A 13719-nucleotide genomic window follows, 5' to 3' on the forward strand; every position below is an offset into this window, starting at 1 on the left:
GGTAGGTAAAAAGCATGTAAGCAAGTAAACTTCCTGTTTGTCACACTGTAGTAGAAAATGAGATAAAGATTGGAAAGTGATGTCTTTCTTTGCTGAGGAAACTGAGTACTTCTGATGTGCATCCTGAATTCAGAGAATTTTTCTTCTGAGTTAGAATGGAAAACACTTCATTAGATGATTTCTGGCTGTCTGCATCAGTAGAAAGTTGCTATTCACATTTCTTGCCCATTTTTAAAATCCCCCTGAAAGCCATGTACCTGTTTTGCGTTCTCCAACAAATGTGTTAAGTTCAGTGCACTCCTACATAAGTCTCTGCAAATCTCTAATGTCATAGCACACACATCCTGGTGTCTTTCCCTGACTTCAACATAGAAATTTCAGTTTCGATACAGGGTATTTACTCATGACTCTATATAACTGCTCACTTGAAGTCTCCCCAGTAGGGACATTTTTGTAGAATATGTTAGAAACAAAAAGAAAAGAAAAAAAAAATCTCATAACTTCAATCAATGCATTTGTCAACTAATTGAAGCATGCATGTAAAAATAGTGCATGCTGCAAATGTTCTTGGACAGCTGTTTTTTAAATTTTCATCACAAAATGTTAGGATTTTGATTTCCTTGGAGTGCAGATCTCATTTTGAAGCACTGTTTAACTGACAGCAGAAAGAGTTTGGTTTATCTTTTTGTCATAGAAATACTTTCTGTGATGGTGGGGGAAAGAAACATTTTGTATTACAGTCTTTAGTGCTAAAGGTGGCAACCAAGAAAATTAATACAGAAATATCTCAGGATTCACTGTCCAAGGAGAATTAACATTTCAAGACTCTTAAAAATTTGGGGCTTTTATTACAACGATCAATGTTCCAATGATCATGGCCCGTCTTTCTAGCCCTACAAGGTTCCTTTGGTTGGCATCTCTTCCCTCTACAGTATTAGCAGCACTACTCAGCTTGGCATCATCTGCAGCCTTCCTGAGTGTGCACTCAATCCCACTGTTTGTTTTCTGACAATAATACTGATTCCAGTGTGAATCACATCACTCTTTGCTATTCTTTTGCTACTGTCTAGACATCAAGCTACTGACTGAAATCTTTGAGTATGACCATCCAGACAATTTCTTATCCACTGATAGCTCCACCCACCAAATCCATGTCTCTGCAGTTTGGGGATGAGGATGTCATATGGCACAGTAGGAAAGGCTTTGCACAAGTCCAGGTAGATGGCACCAGTTGGTGTCCCCTATCCACCAATCTCTGTAAGCCCATCAGAGAAAAACAGATTTGAGAGGCAGAATTTGCCTTCAGTGGAGCCATGAGATCTGTCACAGATTCCCTCTCTGTTTTCCATGTGTCTTAGCATAGTTTCCAGAAGGACCTTTTGCAGGGTTCCAAAGTGAGACAGACTGGTCTGGAGTTCTCTTTTTTGTATTAATTTTTATATGACTAAAACAAGTCTCACCAAGGCAGTGTTGGGGTAAAAGTGATGGTAAAAATCTTTTCCACTCTAGATAATTCCTCATTTGAGAGGAAGAAAAGCAAAACCAAGAAATCCTTAGTTAAATTTATCATTGTGAAATTACATCCAAACAATTTCAAATTATGTCCAAGAAATTTCGAATCTGAATTAAAAAATCAAAACAATGAAAGAAGTAAATATTTGTCTGAAATACCTTAAAATGTGTGATGATAATATAGAATAGTGGAATTGTTTAGGCTAAAAAAGACCTTTAAGATCATTGAATCCAACCATTAATGTAACACTGACAAGTTCACCACTAAACCATGTCTTAAGTGCCACAGCTAAACATCTTTCAGATAACTCTGAAAGGGGGTGCTGACTCCAGATCTTCCCAAGGCATCATGTTTGAATGCTCAATCACTCTTTCAAAGAAGAATTTAATTAATAATTAACTTTAACCTCCACTGGTGGACTTTCCCTCATCCTGTCACTTGTTACCTGGCAGAGGAGACCAGTGCCTTCCTTGCTACCACCTCCTTTCAGGCACTTGTAGAGTGCTAAGGTCTCCCTTGAGCTTACTTTTCTCCAGATTAAACAACCTCAGTTCCCTCAGCTGCATCCCATAAGACTTGTGCTCCAGAACTTTCATCTGAATGTAATAGAAAAAGAGGAACAGATGAGCTGGTAACTGATGCAGAGTAATACTATTAAAAACTAAGCCCCTGTGACCATAGCAATTTAAAAATTGGGAAACTATTATTGGTAGTTGAGGAATATTAAAAAGAAGTGGTCAGAAATAATGAAATAAAAATTAAAAGCAGTGTAGGAAACCACATTGGCTTTGGCAGTCTAACTGCAGTGTAGAGTTGTCACTTAATATCTAATCCAATAAAACTGATGCCAGTGGGAATTTGCTATGAATATAAAATAAAGTTCTAACTAAATCAATTTAAAATTATAACTTCATTTTCTCTTTTCTTTCTTTAATATTCTTTAAATATTTCGTGTTTTGAAAGCTGAACTGTGGTTCCTTAGCAGAAGCACCATATTAATGTATTTCAAGAGGTCACCTTTGCAATTCATTAGTATTCAAAAAAGTTGTGTGATACATTGTACTTAATTTATATGGATGGATGCCCAGTATATTCCAAAAACAAAAGGCTTTCTACAGAGAACCATGAATTCAGCAGGTTTCCATAGTTTAAGAAAACCCATTCAAAGAGACAAAAGATACAAAGAATACAAATCAAATGCTGCATAAACTAGCTTTAAAATATGCATCAATTTAGACCCAAGAACTCGCATTATTTAATAATATTAAGCTTTACCAGAACATACTCCACTCTAACTTATGTGATTAACTGACAGCTTATTCCCATCTCATATTAGCAAAACACAGGGTGGTTAAGATTTAAGTGCTTATTGATGCTTTGCAGTTGCAGCTGTAGCATGCAGTAAAAATTATATATGATGCTCTCTTTTAAAACATTCTGCCTTGGCAAAAAGCAGCAATCCCCTCCATATTTATATTTTATCCATGATATGAAGACAGTAATCCTTTCTGGGCATGAGAAAGCATATAATTGAGCATGCTTAGGAATCCAAACTAGTGGTGTTTAGGAATTAGTTCTTAAGGTTCAGTTCATTATGAAGCCATAAAGAGCAAAGACCAACTGTTACTCCAAATATGTGGTAATTCAAAACAGATGTTATAGTACCAGGGAGGACTGTACTTCAAATTTGTTTTAATTACTCTTGAGTGCACCTTCTAATGACAAATATTGTTTTCTACTCCTCATTCTGAGTAGAAGCCATACCACCTAGCCACTTTTAAATGCATCATTAGGCTGAAATCTTGCTGGTTCTAAAATCCGTTAGCCTGAGGCCAAATCAAAGGCCCATGAGCCTTCAAAAAAGAAATGTCTGATGAAACAACTTTTTCATCAGAGAAACAACCATAAGATTTTCCCACATAGCTATTCATCCACCCAAAGTTATATAACCTAGAGAAGAAAGAAATTAAAACCAAAAAATATAGAATACTTGCATCTCATGCTTAACCTGAGATACTTCCTTGTGTGCTTTTGACAATTTCTTTTAGACCAACTTATTCCATCTTCCTTGATTGCGCTAACTTTGCCTTTCAATGGACTTCTCGCAACTCAGCCTTGAGTAGGTGCCAGGCTGAGGTTTATTTCATGCCCCTCATGAAACAGCACAGCAATGTCATCCTTGACATTTTTTCTTTTAAGAAGTAGGCTTTGCCTTTTTCTTACCATCTTCATTTGATTCAGTTCTTCATATTGGACCAGGGTGGTAATATATAAGTAAATACATGTATGTGACATTCTTAGCATCATCATGTGCTCAAAGCTGTCAATCTCTACAGAAACATTTTAGTCTTTTCCTAGATATTTGAGCTATTTAGATTAAAAATAAAAGGAAACTAGGTCAAGAACATCTAAATTTAAATAACTGAAATTATATATGCAGCTAATAATGAAAAATGACTGTTGACATCAGTGGAACTGCTATTACTGCTATTGGTAGAGATATTTCTTCCCCTGTCAAGATTAAGATTACTGTTTCATAGGAGAAAAAATTTAAAATAGTAAATTTTCCTCAAAGCTGTAAATATATTGATTGGAGCTAAATGAATTTAAATGAATTTAAACTCCATGACAAATAGAGTTCATTTTTTACAAACCAGAAATTATTTGATGTGATATGCTGGGTATTTCACACTGAAGTCACTGACATCCCATAAGCATCATAATTAAATCATCAAATTGTTATGACCCCCTGGCACCGGAATTGGGATCAGTAGTGTTTAATATCTTCAGCGATGACATAGACAGTGGGATCGAGTCTGCAGCTGACACTGGGCTGAATGCTGTGGGTGACAGGTCTGAGGGACACAATGCCATCCAAAGGGACCTGGAAAAGCTTGAGAAATGGCCCATGAGAACTTCATGAGGTTCAACAAGACCTGAGCTTGGGTCTGGGCAAGCCCTGGTATCCATCAAGGATGGGGATGGGCAGAGTGAGGGCAGCAACCCTGCTGGGAAGGATTTGGGGCTGTTGGTGAGTAAGGTTGGACATGGGCCAGCACTGTGCCCTTGCAGCCCAGAAAAACAAATGTGTCCTGAGCTGCATCCAAAGCAGCTTGGGCAGCAGGTGAGGGAGGGGATTCTGCCCCTCTGCTCTGCCCTGCTCTGGTGAGACCCCACCTGCAGAGCTGCATCCAGTTCTAGGGTCCCAGCACAGGAGGGACAGGAGCTGTTGGAGTGAATCCAGAGGAGGACACAAAGATGATCAGAGAGCTGGAACACCTCTGCTGTGGAGACAGCCTGATACAGCTGGGGTTGTTCAGCCTGGAGAAGAAACCACATTGCAGCTTTTAGTATTTAAAGGAGGCTTAAAAGGGGAGCAACTTTAGCAGGGGTAGTGCTAAAGGAGAAGGGATAACAGTTTTAAACCAAAAGAAGTTTGATTTAAAGCAGAAGGAAGAAGGGATTTTTTTGCTATGAGACTGGTAAAACTCTGGAACAAGTTGTCAAAAAAAGTAGTAAATGCTCCAAGGTCAGGTTGGACTGGGCTCTGAGCAACCAGATCTGTTTGGGAATGTCCTTGCTCATTGCAGAGGGGTTGGACTAGAGATGACCTCTAACGTTCCCTTCTAACATGAAATATTATATGTTATTATATATGTATAAGTATTCTATAATATTTAGAAATGTTTGGATGAATAAAAAGTCTTAACAAATTATTCTAAAGTATTCTGACATAGAGCTGATTTCTTATTAATTTGCAGCAATATTTTACAAAGTAGATTCAGAGATAAATTTTTTTAAAAGGAGAAAATGAGCATAAAACTAAACCCAAATTATACAATACAAATCCTTAGAGTTTTACAATATCAAGTGAAAATTTTGCTGATTGTGGAAAAATAATATTTATATGTACATAAGCAAGTGTAATGTAATGTATTTATGCTGATCTTCATGCCATCTTAACAGTTAAAAAATCTATTTAAGTTTTATTCTGAGCACAATCCTGTGTATCTCTCATAACTCATTATAAATCAAGGGATGTCTGTTCACCTGGGAAACAGCTGTTCACAGCTCTGTGGCTGTTTTCTGCACTGCAGCTCCCAGGAACCATAACAATAAAATCACATACCCAGTGCTTCTGGTTTTCCCTTCATTCACAGAAAAGAATACATTTTCTTTGGAGCAGATAAAAAAGAAGTGGAATTTTCTTTTGACAAGCACTAATAACTGACTTATCTCATCATATTGTAAAAAAATGAGATGGGGATTCCAGTCATGAAGGTTGCATTGTGTTTTGTGTGTTAGTTCCTCTGGCTTTTTCAGATATGGATTGATTTCTGGAGAAGCCATGCTGAATGCATTTGTAGCAGAAGACTGACACGTGAGACAGCAGATATTACTTCAAGGAATACACTATTGAAACATATATTCTAACAGCTAATATATCAATAGTACATTGCAAGATCACAGTTCTCTTGGGTGGGAGGACAGCAGTCAGTTTTGCTATTTCTAGGTCACAATTGTTCCCATTTAAGTAAGTTTAGAACAGCATCCAAGGAGATACCTTGACAGACTGACTTGACAAACTGCTCCATGGCGTGGCCTGTCAAAATCAGCACAGACCCCGTGGGGCATGAAGAGACAAAGCTGAGGATTTCCACATGCCATCACTCAGTTGCTTCATGTCCTGTGTTAGGATTAAGTTCCCTTGAGTAATCCCGGCATCTGTAAAGTAAAGCACTTGAGTCCCACTACCTCTTACCAGCATTTCTACATTCCCACCCTTGGGAACTTTCCTAAGGATGACTTAAGAATCTCTTTTGTCCCTACAGGGATACCAGGGGACCCAAAATATAAGAGAAAAAATGTGGAATGCAAAGATACCCTTGATGTCCCTCTCTCCTTCAACTTCTTGAAGGGAAGGTCAGAAATGTATGGGAATTTATCTTTTTTCAACTTAAATATGCCATTTTCCATTTAGCAAGGGAAGTATTTCAGTGATAATTGTTAGTAAATGAGGAAGTCTATGCATAAATAATAAACATTCAAGAATATGAATAAAAATTATTTGGAAATATACTAATTCACTTAAATACCAAATCATGGACTTTCTGTTACTAAATATGAAATTAGGTGTTTGTGTTGTACATTAGAGTAACACTGCCTTAAGCCTTTCTATTTTTAATGCATGATAATTTTATATATACCCTCCAGCAAGGAGGGCTGTATGAGGTTTCAACCTAAGGCAGTAAATTAGTTCTTAGTTTCAGGTCCAGTAAGGAGGAGAAAGAGGAAAAGGATGAGGATGAGGAAGAATAGGAGGAGGATGATGATGTCCCTAGAGAAGACCTGTCATGACTGGAGCAAGGCTGTACTTGCAGGAAAAAGCCACACTCTGAAATCGCTGTGGCAGCATTTCCTGAGCCCAGGCACAGGCAGTGACTGTGCAGCTGATGGATACCAGCAGGTTGAGGCTGCTTTCACCAGTCCTGCCAGAGCCTATGTCAGTGAAGAGAAATTATACTAGAATGAAGGCTTAAAATGAAAGGAGATACATAATTAAAAAGTTGAGACTCCTTATCATCATGTCATTTTAACCTTGTTCCATTAGCAAAAATAAAATAAGCCACTCAAGACCAACTGTATTTGAAAGCATCTATTTTAAGCTTGTTCCAAATTGCCTTTGAGCTTATAATAAGCTGTACTGGTTTTTACTGACAGTAATTTCTTTTTACTGTGCTTTCTGTGGCATATTGTGATAAACCCTTGTATGTTGAGGAGAGGACTACACTTAGAATGAGCTCCAACTGATGATCATGAAATATATTAAACAAGTTAATAAATATTCTATTTTCCCATTTTGGCTCTTACTCTTATATTCCAAATCATCACAGGCATTTAAAGAGATTGCTGCCCTGCAGACACACCAGAGGCAGCTAAAAGAATTGAATAGTTTCTTGGAGCAGTAGGAAAGTTTTTGCTGCTTTCACACATGGCTCTCAGTAGGGAAAGACATACAACTTCTTAGCCAAGAGACAGAGTTACTGCTCTTTGTGGTTTGGGCCTGGGAGCTCATTTCAGGTCTATGAAACAGTAAATGTCAGATCTTGGCTTAGTTGTGGCTGTTAGAAATCTTTATAAATATTTTCAGGGTGGAGATAATATTGGATCTTGTTTGTAGGCTATGTTTAAAGGCCCTCAAAATTATGCCATAACTGAGAGGTATAATGGCGCTTTATATCATGACCAGAGCATTCTCCAACAGCTCCCGTGATGAAAACAACTGCATGTTACTTTTCAGAAACAAGCTGAATACACTGAACTTTTCTCTTAATTTGGACATCATCCTCAGTGCAGATAAAAATTATAATGCACTTTGTTCTGTAAGGTGCTTGTACAATACCTGTATAATTCAACAATAAAAGGGCTATAAAGTCTGAGATTTAAAGTCAACAGAAGAGTTATGCCCTCAGCCTTGGGAGAGGGGGCAGGGTAGCTTGATGTTGGAGTTCACACAAGTAGGTAATCTTGAAGGACTGTATGACAATAATTTTATTCCATTTTCTTCTTGAAAACACCTGTTTTCAGGGGCTGATCTTTACAACAGGGAATTTCACATAGCCCATTGCAAATATCACATAAAACCCCCAAAAAACAAAACAGTCAAAAAAAAAAAAATGGAAAAGAGAAGACCAGCTGTTCATTCTACATCCTAAAATGACAGCATCAGAAGACCTGTTGCTCTGTCACTGGATTAAAACAGACTGTTGGATTTCTTTCAAATCACTTTCTAATTTCATCAAAGTAAGGTGTTATATTGCAAATGCAGTCAGCATTGTTAGAGTAGTATCATATAAATTCTTCAAGCCATTGATGGCATTTTTCTGGTTCCATCTTAAAATTGGTTTACTTAATCACCTTTAACTTCTATAAGTGTGGAAGGTGGGCTTTATTCGTGAAAATGAGAAAAGTGAAAGTGACTAAGAAAATTCAATGGAAGTTATACTCTTCCATAACTTTGATGAAAGTTCCCTGTAGTGGTCTGCTATAAATGCATGGATCTTCCATGTGTCATTTTTAAAATCTTTCCTCTAGTTTTTCCAAAATTGAAATTCTCAGACTTTGAATGGAAAAAAAAAAAATCTTTTTTGGATAAGGTCTGATTCATGGGACTTCTAAAAATAGTTTCAGGAAGGCAAAATTTGCTATCAGAAGCAACTTAACAAGCAAACATTCTCGAGTCTTCCTAACCGTCAGAAAGAAGGATATGTAGCTCTTTATTATGGCTTGTAAAAGGTACAAAGTTATTAATTGTCTCACAGCTGGCTTTGGTGCTTTGGATGAAACTAAATTTTTAACAACTTTTCTTTCTTAAAAAAGATAAAAGCATATTCTGGCATAATTTAAATCACATGTAAGCTATCCTTCCTGGTACATTTGATCAATAATCTTGGATCTAGTAATAGCTTCTAAAAAAAAAAATCTTCATATTAACAACAGAATTATCTGTTTTTGAAGAGGAAATATTTTTACTTGTCAAATATTTTGCTCAAAGAACAAAAAACTGAACAAAATCATGGCTTCTTGGCTAGAGAGAGGTATTAGAAACTGTTTAATATTATTATTAATAGGAACTAACCATTAGCTGATAAAATGTTGTGGGGTACAGGTGTAGTGTAGCAATGATGTCAACATCTCATTCCACTGGCACAGGTTTTCCACCTTGTTTCAGAGTCAAGAAAAACAGTTTCAGGTATTAATGGTGCCATCATGTGGAGACTTCTGAGCATTGAAGAGCTTGAATAAGAGCTCTATTAAAAGAAAAAAGAAGATGGACCCCAAAATAGTGCTGGTACCCTTGAGCTATGAACAGGCGCTTGAAATTTAGAAATCTTAACTCATTTCTGAGTCAAACTTCTCATCTGCCTGCCCTCCTTAGGTATCTTCTCGTGACAATCACACAGCCTACCAGAATTTATGTATTTAACTGTAAAGAAAAAAAAGCCTGTATGTTTTTCCCCAACAAGAAAGAACATAATTTTGTCTCAGACTAATGTAAATGAGGAAAAGCAATGACATAATTAAATAAATATAAACACAAATTGCATTTTTTCTTTAAAGCATTCATGATTTTTCCTGGACAGGACAGGGTAGTCGTAGATTAAAGTTATGCAGTAACATGTAGGCTGAAAGATTTTCTGTGAGTATATTAAAAGACTAGGTCAAAGTTGCAAGTATCCAGGCTTACATAGACGGAGGAAAACAAGTATGCTTCTTTGCACATAATCTTAAAAAATCAGGAAAATATTTATATAGTAGTAATTTTAATGTCTTTATTTTTATTTTAATTTTTTAAGGACAAAACTATTTAATCTACCTAGGAAGAGACTGACCCAGGTCACTTCCTTTTTTTTCCCTACATTAAAGATGGAATATTATAATAGCTCCTTTTAATTCCATGTAGATTGGCCTGAACAAATACTGTGATTCATCGTGTGAGCCTATTTATGCTCTTTTATTTTGTAGGACAAGTTGTTCTTTATCAGTTCTTTTATGAGCATCCCATTGAATACCTCTACACATGCAGAATGGTACATTGTTTCCTAGACCTTGTTTTTTTCTTTCTCAAGAGAAAAGGAAAAAAAAAAATTAGCCCCCTAAATCTGCAGTAGATATTTTCCCACTTTTCTGCTCAAAGCATTTAATTTTCCTAGTCTTTCTTTAGAGAAAATAACATTCAGTCCTCTGCTGTTTGCAATGAAGAAACCTCTTGGCTGCTACAACTGATGTCTCAACAGCTGGTTATCATCTTTTTAGATCTCTGTATTAATTCTTTTCTTTAAGATAAAAAGTTGTCCTCCCATTTGAAGTCTAGGTTTGAGAATAAGGACTTCTTTTTTTCAAGTGTGCCTGCAAGAAATTTGTATAAGGAATCTAAACATGGTGGAGGTGCTTTCCTGTAGCACACACTGATGATAAAAAGTAACCTCTTACACAGACTAATCTGCATAAGAAGTTATCTGGATAATTTCTAGGCATGTATCATGATTTCACATGATTGTGGAAAAGAAAGCCATGTTTTTATCATTAAGTATTTAATTTACTCATTTTTATTTTTAAAGAGTGGTCAGGTATTTAGTTTCTGGATATAGTTTGGAAAAGTTCAATTATTGAGGTGTAGACCATGTGAAAAATCTTGGTAACTAAAATATGTTATCAGGGGATGAAGATTTATGTAAGAGGATGACAGGCAATAATTTTATCTTTCTTAATTTTTTATGAAGTTTTGATTGAGCGATAGATGGGCCTTAAGTGGACTCTACACGTATTTCTGTATGTCTTACTGCAAATATGTTTTGCATCAATCTCCAGTCTCTTTTTCTCCAGGGTGTTAATTTTGAAACTTGTAGCCAAAATGTTGAGATAAGAGATAGTGGAGCATGTGGCCTTAGAAAATTATTGTTGCCTTGTGAAATCAGCTTAGGAAAGGGAGGAATTGTACACAGGCAAAAATTATTGTAGCAGATAAATTGTGAAATAAACTGGGTAAGAAAGTATAGGTGATCAGGAAGACAAAGGACAGTATGAGAAATGAATAAACCCAACAAGACTGTTGGTTTGGGAAGGATCATTTGCAAGTAGGTAACAAGTTCTACGTGCCACATCTCAAAATCCCGAACTTGCCAATTTTTTTTCCCCAGTACATATTGATCTTACATAGAAAGAGAAATAAGCATTGAGTCTAATGGGTCTCTGAGAAGTTACATGGAAAATTATTGTAAAATTACTGCTTAGCCTCTGGTAACAAGGAAAATTTGGAATCTGGGTAACTGTAGTATTTCATGAACTGTAGTACAGACAGTTACTGACCTCTGTGACTTTATGTTTTTCAGGTTTATCATCCTAGTAAAAATATGGGAATTGTAATGGTTTGTAGTCAGCTGGAGAAGGGCACTATAAACATTATGTTTTCTGGCATTCTGAGGCTTGAGGAGGGATGGCAATTTCCTTTTGACCTTAATTTATATGCTGATAAAATTAACTTTGGACAGACAAATGTTTTGCCTTTCAAATTAGACTTGCATACTCAGATTTGCATCAGCAACCCAGTTAAAAATGCAATGATGAAAAACTTCCAAACTTGCCTTAAAGTACCCAGTCAAATTTCAGCCCAAGTAAGAGTCTCAAGCTACAAAAGAAAGATTTAGTTTTTTACACTATCTTGAAAAACTATAGGGAGAAGCAGGAAAAATTCCCTTTTTCAGGAAATTAAAATTAATTTCCTAAAAGATTGCTAATACGAAATTACATTTATTTTATCAGAGCTTTTGATTGTACTTGTGAACAACTGCTAGTGATAAAGCTCATAACCTAAATGATTTATAAATCATCAGCTTTACTGAATTTGGATAGGCAAATAGAAAAAAAAATTGGGAGGCAAAGATGTTAAAAGCAGTTTAAATATTGCTGTTAAACTTTGATACTTATATTGTTTTAGTGCATGCACAGTTACAGGTGTCAGTGGTGTGAACATGTACACAGAAAGATGGTCATACTCACCGAGTTGAAAGTCTAAAATATGAAAGCAGGACATTAATGAAAAAAGAAAAAAAAAAACAAAACAAAAACAACCAAGTTATAAGGAGAGCCAAGAAAAGGTTAATAAGTCTGGTTAACGTGACATATGACAGTGAAGGTAAATTCATAGTGTTATACATGTCAATAAGGTTGACAGACTTTACAGCTAACATATTCCAAACTTTCTCTGTTTTGGAGGGGAGGGAAAAAGAAAACAAACCAACAAACCAACCAAACCCCGACAACTTGCTGAGTACATAAGCTAAACAAACACTTTTTTAAAGAAAGATTTTTGTTCAAATTAAAATTGTGACTGAGCAGTCTGTCAGAGGCTCCAGAAAGGTTCATCCCAGTCATACCTACTGAAAGTAAATTCAGAATTACAGCTGAAGGTTATGGGACTATTCTGGGCTCAGAGCACAAAGAGGTCAGAGATTACAGAAATATATACTGTGATAAGCAAAATTTTTTACAGCATTGATGCTCTTGATAATGGGAAAGTAACAGCAAAATCATAATAAAATCACAGTATAACCAAGAACTAATGTGGTTTTTTCACTTCCTTTAAGGCAAATCTAGGGAGAAACTGAAATGCTAATAAGTGAGGGTGTCTCCAGGATTGTTATAATAATTAATCTTGGTTACTTACATGGCACAATGTCTGTTTTCTGACACCACACAAACTATGTACAGTTCGACTTGCAGAAGTATATCATCTTTGTGGGTAATAAGAGAGCACTAAGGAGGCCCTTAACCAACATAATTTTTCAGTTGCAAACCAGTCCTTGATAAAATTAGGCAATCCCATTGAGAGCTGTAGACTGATTTCTTACATTACTGGAATTAAAGAGTGTGAAAATAAGATTGATTTTTAAAAAACTTTGCATGTTACACAACATTTCTCAGTACTATTTTTTTAACCTAGGCTTTCTTTTCACAGAAATATGATTTAATAGGCATTTCATCCTTGTTTTAGTAATAGTTCTCATCTATATTCCCAAAATAATTATTAAAAAATTCTCAGGTTTGACAGAGATATAAAATGACTGTTCTATTCTTCATAATTCGCCACCTGTGTTCTTATCATAAAACCGCATTTAATTCTGCCTTTTGAGGTTTTAGCTCTTTTTAAATCTCAAGAGACTGTTACCAAGGTAAAAGTGTCTTTTCATATTTGTCATATCAAAAAAATATGTATCAAAAGCAATACCAATTTGAAGTTATTTTGTAAGACTGCTCATGGATGAAAAGAGAGTGATAAGTCATAATCATTGAATTACAATGGTGTCTGTTACAGGCCAGAATCTGGCAGTGGTCAGCACTGTGTATACATGACCGTAAAGGCACTATCCCAGCCCTAAATACCTGGAAAATTCCATGGAACAAATTGAAAGCAAGCTATGAGAGAACAATTTTCAGTATGAAGAACTGATGAAGGGCAGAATTTGCTAAGGGCTGCAATGTAAGTTTGTAGTAATAGGACTATACTGAGTGACACCAGTGACATCCTTCTGAAGGTAATAAGATCAAAAGTACCTCTCCTATTCATTGTACTTACTATCTAACTCAAAATGTGATATTTTTTTTTTTTTTATTCTCTGCCCAAACCTTGAGCTTCCTGATTTAAT

At 36.0% G+C, this 13719-nt stretch overlaps 1 protein-coding gene and 1 long non-coding RNA gene across 5 annotated transcripts in view; both read left to right on the plus strand.

Annotated features, from left to right (window-relative positions):
• Positions 1-8915, plus strand: part of LOC140684936 (uncharacterized) — a 54491-nt gene extending 45576 nt beyond the window's left edge. Inside the window, exon 2 of the long non-coding RNA XR_012057958.1 lies at positions 6-8915. This is a non-coding gene — a long non-coding RNA (uncharacterized lncRNA). The remainder of the gene's footprint in view (positions 1-5) is intronic.
• The window catches only part of IL1RAPL1 (interleukin 1 receptor accessory protein like 1), a 676860-nt gene that overhangs the window by 319948 nt on the left and 343193 nt on the right, over positions 1-13719 (plus strand). The window lies entirely within an intron of this gene.

This window comes from Taeniopygia guttata, chromosome 1 (assembly GCF_048771995.1).
Source record: "Taeniopygia guttata chromosome 1, bTaeGut7.mat, whole genome shotgun sequence".
Lineage (NCBI taxonomy): Eukaryota > Metazoa > Chordata > Aves > Passeriformes > Estrildidae > Taeniopygia > Taeniopygia guttata.